Consider the following 13,776-nt stretch of genomic DNA (forward strand, 5'->3'; position numbering starts at 1 on the left):
ATGGTCTTTAAGACCTTTAGACACACTATCTTCAAAGAGAGATTCTCTGGTGCTGACACCTGCTTACGCACCTACCAGTCCCCAGCTTGGTACTGACAATGCTGCAGAGTCATCAGGTACAGGGAGCACAAGGACTCAAGGTTCCTGCTCCAGAAGGTCAGTAGCATCCTGTGGTTGTCTTGGCAGGGAGCAGAAGACCTCTTCTAAATTGTTACCATCAGAGACTACTGGGTACCCAGCCCTTTGGCACGACAGAGGACCAGACCAGTACCTGCTGGCTGTTCATCAGAGCGCATAAGACTTTAGGCACCGATGACTCCCTCTGCCACAATTACTCCTGCCAACCTGCCTCGTCAGTACAAGCCACTGCTTCAGTACCACATGAGTTTTGATTTCTGTGAGAGCTGGTGGTAACAAATGCCAGAGTCCCCTCTTTTTGGCACCAAGCCACTGCTGGCATTCTCATCAGTCTGCCAAATTGGCATCCAGGGCTTCCTTTTCATTGTGGGAAATTTCCTTTCCTGAGATGCCTGTCCCGTGCACCTGGCATGGACACCCTTGGGTGCTGTCTCCACTCCTGCTCTTCGTGTCACCTCATTGGTCATACTGGAAGCAATGGTGGCTTATTGCCAGCAATTCTTCAAGGCCCCTAGTGTTTCTCATCAAGAGAAAAGGTAAGGTCCAAGTCCCAAAAGGTGTGCTGGATGTTTTAAGTTTGGGATAAATTGGTCTAGGCCATCCCTGATAGATGTCTATATAACCTGCTCTTAAATATCTCCCTAGGCAATTTATTCCAGTGTTTAACCACCCTGACAGTTAGGAAGCTTTTCCTTAATGTCCAGCCTAAGCCTCCCTTGCTCTCTTGATCTGGGACGGTGGGTCTGTCCCACAAAAGCCCCTCACCTCGTAAATTGTTAGTCTTTAAAGTGCTGCATGGCTGCTGGTTTGTTGCGTTAGAATACAGACTAACACAGCTACCGCTCGGTTGCTTGCTCCCAAACGTAACGTAAGACATCTTACGCTACATGCTCTTTCTTATCAATTCTACACCTTAGAGCTAAAATTGAAAAGATTGTCTCTAAGCTTTATTAGAGTGCACCTGGCAGCTATTAGTCTTTCATCACATGGTAGAGCTGGGGTGCCCCCTCCCATGTGGCTACAGTACCATCATTGTCTCCTTGCTGCTTCGGGGAGCCCTGAGCCTCGCAGGCTGGATCACAGCAAGTGGCCTGTAAATTCTCCACTCCTGTGGTAGACGTTTTTTCCGTCTTCACTCATCCTAGAACGAGGTGGTTTCTGAAGGGACTGGAGAACCTCTTCCCACAAATCAGATGCCCTACACCAGTACGGGACCTCAATTTGGTGCTCAGATACCTTTATAAAGACTACTTGCTCCCTTTTATTCTGGCCTATGAAAACAGCCTTTCTAGCAGCCATTCCTTCTGTTTGAAAAGTTGAGATGGGGACTCTGATAGGATATTCTCTCCCGCCCTCACCCTTCAGTCTTTTTAAGGACAAGGTCACCTTGTGACCACATCCCAACTTCTTACAAAAGGTGTTGTTAGGCTACCTTTTGAACCAACCTATCATTTAACAGTTTTATACCCCATGCCAGACCTGGATTAAAAAAAAAAAAAAAAAAAAAAAGAGAATTACATACACTCAATCTCAGGAGGGCATTATCCTTTTAGTTAGGCAGCACTAGGCCTCGTAGAAAATCTTCCAGGTAGTTACGCTTCATTGAAGACAGAACTTAAAGGATCTCTGGTTGTCTAGTGATTGGCTACCTGGTTGGATTACTTACAGCTATTGGTCTCCTGAACTTCAACCTCCTTTTGGAATTAAGTCACTCTACAAGATCCCTCTCTACTTTAATAGCCTTTCTTAAGAAGGATCCCATAATGAAAATAATATATGGACACCATATGGTTATTCATGCCTCAGCTGCTGAAGTGAAGTTTGGCTTTATAGTACATTGAATCTTAGAGTTGATGCTGAAGCCCCACCCCTCCATGGCAGGTGTTGCTCAGAAGTCACCTGGAGTGGAGCAGCCTTAGGGAAGCTAATCAGAAAAGAGAAAGTTACTCATGTCTGCGTAGTAACTGGTGCTCTTCAAGACGAATGTGCCTGTGGGTGCTCTGCTACTTGCCCTTCTCTTTGTTCTGGAGTTTACACTACTGCTTAGTAATAGAGAAGGAAGATGGGGAGGATTGCGTGCACAGCTCTGTATGGCCATAGCGCCGGGCCTGAGGCTGAATAGATGCCATTACTTAAAATCTCTGATCTGAGAGGTGGGAGGGCACATGAGTGCCTCAGGTGGAGCACACAACACACATCAAATAACCATAGTTCCTGTGCAAGGTGAGTGATCGTCTCTTCTGAGAAATTTGCACATGAAATCACAAACCCAAATTTCCACTTACTTAAGCAAAGGGGGAAATAAAAGCAAGGAAGATACGTAACTCCAAAGACTTTCCTGGAGTGAATTTCTGGCTTCATTATTGTCAATGGGAGTTTGACTACAGCAGGGTCAGGTTTCACTCCTTGTTCCTAACTCAGTGCCAAATTAGAGCCAACTACCATAGAAATACAAGATAATGATGAATTTCAAAGAGAGTTATATATGCAATCCAAAAATGGACTACATGTGTCCTGAAATAAGCCCCCTTTAGTTCTTCAGTCTCAATGTAGTAATTTTATTAGAAGCCATTTAAAAAGGCATCATTTGGTCAAGGTAGCATAATCTTCTCCTGCTATTAATTCAGTTATCAACCAAGTCTCTTTCTCTTCAGCCAGTGTGATTTCATATCAATAGGTGTGGCCCGAATACTGGGGTCCAGATAGTTTATTGTGTTCAACACTTCCCCCCCCACTAAACCTCTTATAATTCTGTTGTATACAGAAACACCACCATCCTTCACCATTGTTAATATCTCTGTTGCTTTTTTCTTTCATTGAACAATTTACATTTCCCAAAGCATTTAAACAGAGTTTGTATCTATGTTAATACTCCTGAGAGGGCCATGAGCCTGCCTACGGGCTAATCATTGGAATTTAATGAAAGAATAAAGATAAATATTGCTGCCAGCCAGGTGAGCAGGCTTAGCATTCCAGCGTATTTTCACTTACACTGAGTTTCATGGAAGTTTTATTGAAGAGTTGTTAGGTGCTGGCAGATTTTTACGTTGGATATGAATTGGCATCTTCAAAGTCAGTGATTCTTGGACTGACTGATTATATATAAAACACACAATACTTGCACTTGTGGACAAATTCTTGTGCTCAGGTCAAGAAGCTATGCTGAGAATGAAGCAGGTGGTAGAGGAGAGGGAGGAATCTTCCTTCTCAGCCACCAGAACACCTGAAGAACAACTCTGTAGTGCCATAACAAGAAGTCTTGTGGCACCTTATAGACTAACAGATTTTTTGGAGCGTAAGCTGTGGTGGGCAAAGACCTGCTGCATCTGTAGTGCCATGATGTCCAACCAGTTCTGCAGTAGCAGTCAGGGTAGTGGCTGCTCCTGTAGCAAACTAGCCACACTATTCTGAAAATACATCATTGTTCAAGCCAACTAGCCACGCTCCACTGTCCAAAGAGCCACATGTGGCTAACATGTTGGACTCCGTGGCTGTAGTGGCTACTTCAATCCCATGACAAGATTCTCTGATGTGGTGCAACCTGCTTCTCCTCCACTTCACCTCTGCTGCACACAGATGCATGCCTCTAGCTCTATCCACCTACTCCTGGCTCTAGCCGCATCCTATGCATGTCGAAGCTGCATCTGTGGTGCAGAAGGAATCAGGACTTTCCCCTCGCTGAGGGGACGTACTCTTTAGTCTACACAGTGTAAAGCAGACCTCGTAAGAGCTTCATGGGTTATGTTTGTTTAAATCCACTGCAGTATTTTAAAGCATAAAATAAGTTTAAAACATCCCCATTTCCATAGTATAATTCAGTTTCAGAGCACTTTACAGGCGGTCCCTGACTTACAAACACATCGACTTATGACCATTCATACTTATGACCTACCTCCAGCTCACCCCCTCTCCCGCTCACCCCAGCTCATCTCCCCCAGATGGGCGGCCTCCAGCCGCACACCTGGGGCTCCCCTCCAACCCCAATGGATGTGGTTCCAACTCCTGTGCGGCCCCAGATCACTCCCCCCTGCATGGCTGGCCACCCTGCTGAAGCGCCCTGCCCCGATGCACCCCCCATTCAACCCCCTCCAGCTAGCCCCCCCCCAGCTCCGGTTCACCCCATTCAGCCCCCACAATCCCTCACGGCCCCAGTTCACACTCCCTGGCACGTGGGGCTCCAGCTTCAACCTGCATCTGGGGCTTCCAACCTCCCAGCGCTCAGGGCTCTATTTCCAAGCCCCCTACCACCACCCCGGCTCCAACCCCCTGGCTGGGCTCAACCCCTGCCCCAACCCCCTGCAAGCCCCAGCTCAACTGCACCCTCCTACTACCCCTGCCGCCCCAAACCACCCCAGGGTTAACCTGCCCCAACCCCAGCCCTCCCCGACTTACTCGAAATTCAAGGCATGCAAGGGTAGCGTGAAAGGCAACCCTCACATACCTCTAGGAATTACAGTATAAAGGCATTTCCAACTTACTACCAAACCGAGTTACGACCAGCTGTTGGGAACATAACCCATTTGTAAGTCAGGGACTATCTGTGTATGGTCTCCATAAATTGTGCCAGCAGTGATCCTTGAGAAGAGACCGAGGCACTAGCTTTATAGCCAGAGTAGCTCATGCCAAATGTCTGTGGCCTCAAAGACTTCACAAAGCAAATACTTGTGCTCAGAATGATTCCAAATGCAGTGATGCTATCCAACAGAGCAGTCTGAGAAGGTCTTGATGTTTGCAACTCCAAAAACCTTTTGGCGACAGAGGGACTTTTTTGGAAGTGGTTAGGGAACCTTACTCCACTATGTAGTTACCTCTTGTACCATTTTCCTTTAGGGATTAATACTGTTCTTGGAACAGGATGTGTCTATGTGTGTGTGCATCGTTCTACTAAGATCACAAGGATATTCTATAAGAATTCTAAAACATAATCTTGTCAAATTACATGCACTAATTAAGCCAGTGTTTCTCAACCTTTTTTTTTTTTAGGGAAAGTATCCATTTTAAAAAAGTAGATAAGTACCCTCAGATTTCTCTCACGTATCCTTCATAGCGTATCCATGGTTGAGAAACATGGTTCTGAGGTAATTTAAGGTCTTGAAACAAGTGCAATTCAACATTTCCAGATTACTATAGCCTCCTCAGGAGTCGGATTTATTTTGCATACCACCCAATTACACCTCACTTAAAAACTACTTACAAAAACAACCAAAAATATCACAGAAGACTGCTACTGAAAACTTGCTGACTTTCTACCACCTTATCAAATCAATGAAGTGGAATAGAAATATTGTACTTACATTTCAGCATAAGGCATACGAAGCTGTAGAAACAAGTCATTGTCTGAATGAACTTTTAAACTGTACTGAATTTACTAGTGGTTCTTTTTTTTTTTTTTTTTTATTTCCCTGATTGTAAAACTAGGCAAATATCTAGATGACTTGATGTACTGCCTGGAAGACATCGATGCACCCCAAAGGGTACACATACCTCTAGTTGAGAAACACTGAATTAGACAACTAAACTGAGCAAAGGCAAATTAGTCTGAGACCTGGAATATGTCTGCTTTGGCTTGAAGTTTTATTGAGGTATTTTGCAGCCAAGAACATTTAAAATAACTCAGTCCAGACTAATGTTGCAGTGTTATAAGTTGTGTGTATTGTGTTTAAACCATCTATCAAATTGTTTTATTCAGTCCACGAGAACATCCAATGAAATTTTGCCTGTTGCAACTGAACAAAACTGCAGCCTTTGGCTCATTGTAAAGAGGCAGACTAGATAAACAGATCGTCTGCAGCCTTCACACTAATTTTTTATGTCCACAGAGGCAGTGAATTTTACATGCTGCAGTGTGGAGTAGCTATGCATCACATAACTTCCCTATTGGTGCACATAGCAAAATTCATTCTGCACATGGGTGATCATGCGGTGGGGATGGGGCCGAGGGATTGGGAGTGCGGGAGAGGGGTCAGGATTAGGGAGGGAATGAGAATGCGCTTTGGGGATGTAGTATCTGGGGTGGGGCAGGGCATAAGGTGTTTGGGGTGCAAGCTCCCCTGGGAGAGAGGGCTCCCTCCAGTCCTCTCTCTTTCTGCAGCAGCTCTGGCCCAGGTGAGAAGTACCTTTCTACCAGCTCTGGTGAGCCTGGGTTGGGCTTATGGTGTGGTGCCCCTCCACACCAGCCCATGGCAGCCCTGAGTCCCTGGGGGGCTTATTAGGCGGCTGAGCAGGTTAGAAGGAGCCCTGGCCCGCTGTGTCACTTAGAGAAATATTTGTTGTTCATAACCTGAAATGATACTGCACTCTAACCGGGCACTAAAAATCACCTCTTCTTTAGAGGTAGTTTGTTAACATATTGTTGCCGTTTGCTCGTGCAGCCAGAAAAAATGAGGTCTGCAGCCAAAAATGTTTTGGGGATTTTAGTTTGCTTTGGTTACTCTTGCTTCAAAGTGCATTTCCTGTCATACTTTTGTGTGAAGAGTGGGTTCAAACATATGGAGTTAAGAATGGTCTACGATTGCTGTTCTCTATGAAATCTTGGGTATATGTGAATTACTGCACCTAGGGAGGAGTGGTAAAAACTGTTCTGTAAAAATAGCAATAGGAATTCAGGAGCAAACCTCAGTTTGCCCTCTGCAAATTACACTAGGCAGCTTTTGTAACTTGACAATTGTCAAAAACGCGAATTTGGAAATCATAGCTCTTGATCTTATCGGTGGAATCACTGATTCCTTAGTTATTTAGTGTATTTCATCCACTCTCGTTGTTCTTCTCTTCTCAGGGCATCATTAGGGAAATGGAACTGACAGACCTGTCATGACATTGCTAGAAATAGCAGATCTGCAAGAAAGTGCAACCCAAGTTTCATGCTTAGTTGCCCCCCTTCCCTGTCATTGCTCTTTTAAACCTAGGAAGGGAGGGGGTGTTTCAGGTTCTCTTAGCTTAATTTAGACAGGCATCTGAGGTCAGCAAGCTGTGAATGACCAGGAGGGTGCCAGTAAAGAGCAGTAAGAACACAGCTTGTGAAGAGGGTGTCCCTGAGGAGATCCTTATTTAAAGTGTAATAATGATGGAAACTGCTGCTTGCCTTTCCAGCTGCTTTGTAGACAGTGGGAAATACTTCTCTTTTATGTGCTCCTCAACACAATTCAAGCTGATTTCGTCATATTCATTCCTGAGTTTGTATGATAACTTGATTGGAGTTACAGCAGGGAATTTTGCTTTTGCTCTTTGGATTGGTAACACATGTCCAAATCCAAAAATATGCTGGCTTCTTTGTTATCTTTGTCCAGTGATTTTAAAGCACAGTGCCACAATGTGACGCAATTCAGTACATGAGTTCAAAAAGGCATGCAAAAGCTGCTAGAAATGTAAAGTGATGCCTCCCAACTAACACACATACTGATCTACAAAATGGAGTTGGCATATCTGCATATTTTCAAATTATGTGGATAGCCACACTAAACACAAAGAACTAGACCCCAAGTGGTTACAAAAGTGTTTGAATTTTTGGTTGCTTGAGTTGTAAGAACTTGAGGAGGAAAAATAAATACTAACCAGAATATGCGTAGTTGTTTTGCATGTTCCTAACCAAGACTAGAGGCTGAAGAAGAGCTTAACTAAACCAATGAGAGAAGGTAAAGAAGTGAAAAATATATGCCAGCAAGCATCAGAATATACAGCCAGTACGTGTTGTCAACAGCAAATGTGAAGTAACTCTGCTGATTCCAATACGTTTCAGATTTATTCATTTAGGAATAAATTAAACATTTGCAGTTTGTCTTTGCCTTTACAAAAGTCTTCAAAGTATAACTTTTACAATATTTCAATGTCATGATGAAAACAAAAAATTTTAACATGAATCAGTGCAAAGTATATATATATATATATATATATATATATATATATATATATTCATTCTTTAACCCTGTATGCCCTGGATAGAATTACTTAAGTTAATTTTAAGCAGAACTCTGTGCTGCCTAGTTGTTAACTTTATCCTCTCATTGCAGTTGTAGAATTTAATTTCATTCCACAAAATTCAACCAGGAAAGACCAGGAACACCAGCCAGTTACATATCATACCATCCTGTCAACATGCGCAGTGGATTGCATTTCACCTTCATGTTATAATTTAGATGTCCTTATGTACTATGCAACTTACGCACAACAGGTCATATAGCTACAGGCACCTAGAAAAACATCTGTAGTGCAGTTAGCCACCCATGGCTGGCTTTTACCAGCTGACTCACAGGGCTCAGGCTGAGGGGCTATTTAATGGAGGTGTAGGAGTTTGGGCTCAGGCTGCGGCTTGAGGAGTCCAAGAAGTCCTGTGGCACCTTATAGACTAACAAATATTTTGGAGCATAAGCTTTCATGGGCAAAGACCCATTTCATCAGATTCATGAGTGGGGTGGCGGGGGGTTCAGAGGGGTATTTAAAGAGTGGGGTCCCAGTAAGAGGGAGGGCCAGAGCTGACAAGGTCTATTCAGCAAGGTGGAAATGGCCCATTATCAATAGTACATATCAAAAGAGGAAAAAACAAGTCAGATCACACAAGGGGATATGAGCCATTGTCAGAGTCTAATGGGGAGATCTTAACACCGAGAACAGACAAACTGCCTTTGTAAGCTGCGAGCCACTCCCAGTCTCAGTTTAATCCTTGGTTAATGGAGTCAAATTTGCAAATAAATTGCAGCTCAGAGATTTCTCTCTCCATTTGATTTTTGAAGTTTCTTTGTTTCAGGACTGCCACCCTTAAATCTGCTACTGAGTGTCCAGGGAGATTGAAGTGTTTCCCCATAGGCTTCTGTACATTACCGTTCCTGATGTCTGTTTTAAGTCCATTTATTCTTTTACGTAGAGACTGTCCAGTTTGGCCAATGTAAATGTAAACTATCTAAACTCCTACTTTCCACATGGGGCTACAATAGTGGTACCCTTAACTGATGCAGCAAAATTGTCAATCTATCCAACTACACACTCAGCCCAGCAGAAGAATCTGCTCTTTGTCGGGGACTCTCTTTCTGCCCCACCACCCCCACAAACTTGATACAGTTCTGTGGTGATCTGGAAGCCTACTTTCGCCATCTACGACTCAAGGAATACTTCCAACGTGACACAGAACAGTGCACTGACCCGCAGGTACCCTCCCACCTACGGTACCAGAAAAAGAATTCCTCATGGACTCCCCCTGATGGTCAAACTGACAAACTGGACCTGTACATAGAATGCTTCCGCCGGTGTGCACAGGCAGAAATTGTGGAGAAGCAGCATCGCTTACCACATAGCCTCAGCTGTGCAGAATGCAACACCATCAACAGCCTCAGAAACAATCCTGACATTGTCATCCAAAAGGCCAACAAGGGAGGTGCTGTTGTCATTATGAACAGGACAGACTACCAAAAGGAGGCTGCCAGGCAGCTCTCCAATACCACATTCTACAAGCCTCTGTCTGAGGATCCCAGTGAGGAATACACAAAGAAACTACGGCATCTGCTCAAGACCCTCCCTATAAAAACACAGGAACAGATTTACACAGACACACCCCTTGAACCCAAACCAGGTTTATTCTACCTGCTACCCAAGAGCCGCAAACCTGGGAATCCCAGACACCCCATCATCTCAGGCATTGCCACCCTCACCACAGGATTGTCTGGCTATGTGGACTCTCTACTTAGACCCTATGCTACTAGCACCCACAGCTTTCTTCGAGATACACCGACTTCCTCAGGAAACTACAATCCATTGGTAACCTTCCTGAAAGCACCATCCTGGCCACCCTGGACGTAGAGTCCCTTTACACCAACATCCCACATGAAGATGGATTCTAAGCTGTTAGGAACATTATTGCTGATGAGACCGAGGCACAAATGGTGGCAGAACTTTGTGACTTTGTCCTCACCCACAACTATTTCAGATTTGAGGAAAAATTATACCTTCAAATCAGTGGCACTGCTATGGGCACCCGCATGGCGCCACAGGGTGCCAACATTTTTATGGATGACCTGGAACAACACTTTCTCAGTTCTCATCCCCTAGCGCCCCTCCTCTACCTGCGCTACATTGATGACATCTCATCATCCAGACCCATGGGAAGGAGGCTCTTGAAGAGTTCCACCGTGATTTCAACAGTTTCCGCCCCACCATCAACCTTAGCCTGGACCAGTCCACACAAGAGATCCACTTCCTGGACACTACTGTGCAGATAAGCAACGGTCACATAAATACCACCCTATACCGAAAACCCACGGACCGCTATGCTTACCTACACGCCTCCAGCTTCCATCCAGGGCACACTACACAAGCCATTGTTTACAGCCAGGCACTAAGGTACGACCGTATTTGCTCTGATCCATCAGACAGAGACAGACATCTACAAGACCTTTACTAAGCTTTCCTCAAACTACAGTACCCACCTAAGGAAGTGAGGAAATAGATTGACAGAGCCAGACGGGTACCCAGAAGCCACCTGCTACAAGACAGGCCTTGCAAGGAAAACAAGAGAGCACCACTGAACATCACGTACAGCCCCCACTTACGGCCTCTCCAGTGCATCATCAGTGATCTGCAACCCATTCTGAACAATGATCTTTCACTCTCACAGACCTTGGGAGGCAGGCCTGTCCACACCTACAGACAGACCGCCAACCTTAAACAAATCCTCACCAGCCACTACGAATCACAGACCAGTGGCTCTTGGCCTGGAACCAGCCCCTGCAATGGTCCTTGCTGCCAACTCTGCTCACATATCTACACCAGTGACATCATCACAGGACCTAACATCAACCATACCATCAGGGGCTCCTTTACCTGCACATCTACTAATATAATATATGCCATCATGTGCCAGCAATGCCCCACTGCAATTTACATTGGCCAAACTGGACAGTCTCTCTGTAAAAGAATAAATGGCCATAAATCAGACATCAGGAACGGTAATGTACAGAAGCCTATGGGGGAACACTAATCTCCTGGGGCACTCAGTAGCAGATTCAAGGGTGGCAGTCCTGAAACAAAGAAATTTCAAAAATCAAATGGAGAGAGAAGTCTCTGAGCTGCAATTTATTTGCAAATTTGACTCCATTAACCAAGGATTAAACAGAGACTGGGAGGGGCTCGCAGCTTACAAAGGCGGCTTCTCTGCCCTGGGTGTTAAGTTCTCCCCATTAGACTCTGATGGCTCATATCCCTTTGTGTGATCTGACTTGTTTTTTCCTCTTTTGATATGTACTATTGATGATGGGCCATTTCCACCTTGCTGAATAGACCTTGCAGCTCTGGCCCTCCCTTTTACTGAGACCCCACTCTTTAAATATTCCTTTGAACCCCCTCCCACCCCACTCATGCATCTGATGAAGTGGATCTTTGCCCACGAAAGCTTATGCTCCAAAATATCTGTTAGTCTATAAGGTGCCACAAGACGTCTTGTTCTCGAAGCTACAGACTAACACGGCTACCTCTCTGAAGCTTGAGGAGTGGAATTCTTGTACCTTGTGGGGTCTTAGAGCCCTGGCTCCAGCTTAAGCCCAAAGAGAAAATGATAGAATTAGAACTAGAACTGGAAGAGACCTCAAGAGGTCATCAAGTCCAGGCCCCTGCCCCCACGGCAGGACCAAGCACCATCTGTATCATTCCTGTTAGATATTTATCCAACCTGTTCTTAAATATCTCCAATGATGGAGATTCTGCAATAACCCTAGGCAATTTAACCACCCTCACAGCTGGAAGTTTTTTCCTAATGCTCCACCTAAACCTCCGTTGCTGCAATTTAAGCTCGTTGCTTCTTGTCCTGTCATCAGAGGCTAAGGAGAATAATTTTTTCCTTCCTCCTTGTAAACATTCTTTTAGGTTCACTCATCCCTTGCTATATGAGCACAATTGGTTCCTAACTTTCTGCTCATAGTCAGAAACTTGTAAGAGGGACACTAAATTCCTATTAAATTACACGTAGAAGTCTCTGATTAGTTCCTAGGGCTCCTAACTCAGGGAAGGAGAGGCAGCAGGTGGCGCTGGTTTTGAAAGGTAAGTGAACCTTGGGTTGGGGAGGGTTAAAGGCTGGGGGTAGTTTGGGGCAGTGAGCCAGGAGGGAGGGTTAAAATCTAGTGGCGGGTTAGGAGAGGGTTCAGGCTGCTGTGGTTTGGAGCTGGTGCGCGTGGGGGTGAGGCGGCAGGGAGGTCTGGCTGCAGGCCAGTAAGAGGGTCTGGCTGCTGCTGTTTTGGGCTGTGGGGCCATGGGGAGGTGGAGTCAGGTGGCGGGGTCAGGAGGCAGAGGGGTCTGGCTGTGGGCCAGTAAGGGGTTCTGGCTGCCACAGTTTGGGGCCGCAGCACTGGTGGGGGTCAGGCTGCAGGGCTGTGGGGGTTACAGCCAGTGGGGGGGGTCAGGCCACGGGGGTTACAGCCGGCGGTAGGGGGTCTGGCCATGGGGGTACAGGTGGTGGGGAGGGGGCGTCTGGCCTCAGGGGTTACAGGCAGTGGAGGGAGGTCAGGCTGTGGGGCCGCAGGGGGTACAGGCGGCAGCAGGGGGGTCGGGTGAGGGGGTTACAGGTGGCGGGCAGGGTCAGGCTGCAGGTCCGTGGGGGTTACAGGCGGCAGGGCAGGTCTGGCTGTAGGGGGTGTTCAGGCTCCAGGGCTGTGGGGGTTATAGGCGGCAGGGGTGGGGTCTGGCCGTGGGGGTTACAGGCAGCAGAGGTGGTAAGGGGGTTTCGCTGCCACTGTTTAGGGCTGTGGTGGGGTGTCAAGCGGTGGGTGGGGGTCTGGCCATGGGGCCAGCAGGGGTATCAGGCTGCCACGGTTTGGGGCTGCAGGGCCAAGGGGAGGTGGAAGGGTGGTCAGGCTGCGAGGCTAGCAGGGGGTCTGGCTGCAGCAGGTTGGGGCTGTGGGGCTGGTGGGGGGCGTGTCAGACTAGGGAGTTGGAGCCACAGGGAGGGGGCTCATATTAGCGGGGGTGAGTTCACTCATAGAGTGAACTAAAGTAGATAAATGTGTCACTGGTTGAAGTGAGTACTCCTAAATAAAGTACTCATTTAAGGAGGGATGAGTGTATTTTAAAGCTGCTATTATGTCTCCTCTCAGTCTTCTCTTTTTCAAACTAAACAAACCCAACTCTTTTAATCTCTCATAAGTCACATTTTCTAGACCTTTAGCCATTTTAGTTTTTCTTTGCTGGACCCTCTCCAGTTTCTCCCCATCTTTCCTAAAATGTGGGGCCCAGAACTGGACATGCACACTGTAGTTAGCCTGACCTCCAGTCAGTGGTACACGGGCTTTTAATGTCTGTGTAGATATATCCCATACCCTGAGAGACCAAGCAACATGAAATTCAATGACTTTCTGTGGATCTTAGGCTCATAAATAATTTATGATCTGAAAATGTTACCCAATGAGCAATGTTAATTATTATTCTCATCTTGAAGGTCCTTGGTTTTCGGAAGTTAGAGGTTTTTTGCGTAATAACAGTGTTAGAAAGAGAAGGAAATGGAAGCTCAGTTTACACTGACATGCTGTATAGTTCATGGGCCTGATTCTGATCTCACTGATGTGTAAATCAGGAGTAGTTTTACTGAAGTCAAAGAATTTAAACAATTGTAAAATTTGTGTAAATCACTGTAGCTATCCTGTGGTTAATACAAATAGTGGGGAAGCA

General features: G+C 45.9%; 1 protein-coding gene across 3 annotated transcripts in view; it reads left to right on the forward strand.

Annotated features, from left to right (window-relative positions):
• EMILIN2 (elastin microfibril interfacer 2) overlaps window positions 1-13,776 on the forward strand; it is a 67,847-nt gene that overhangs the window by 37,005 nt on the left and 17,066 nt on the right. The window lies entirely within an intron of this gene.

Source organism: Carettochelys insculpta, chromosome 2 (genome assembly GCF_033958435.1).
Source record: "Carettochelys insculpta isolate YL-2023 chromosome 2, ASM3395843v1, whole genome shotgun sequence".
NCBI classification, from domain to species: domain Eukaryota; kingdom Metazoa; phylum Chordata; order Testudines; family Carettochelyidae; genus Carettochelys; species Carettochelys insculpta.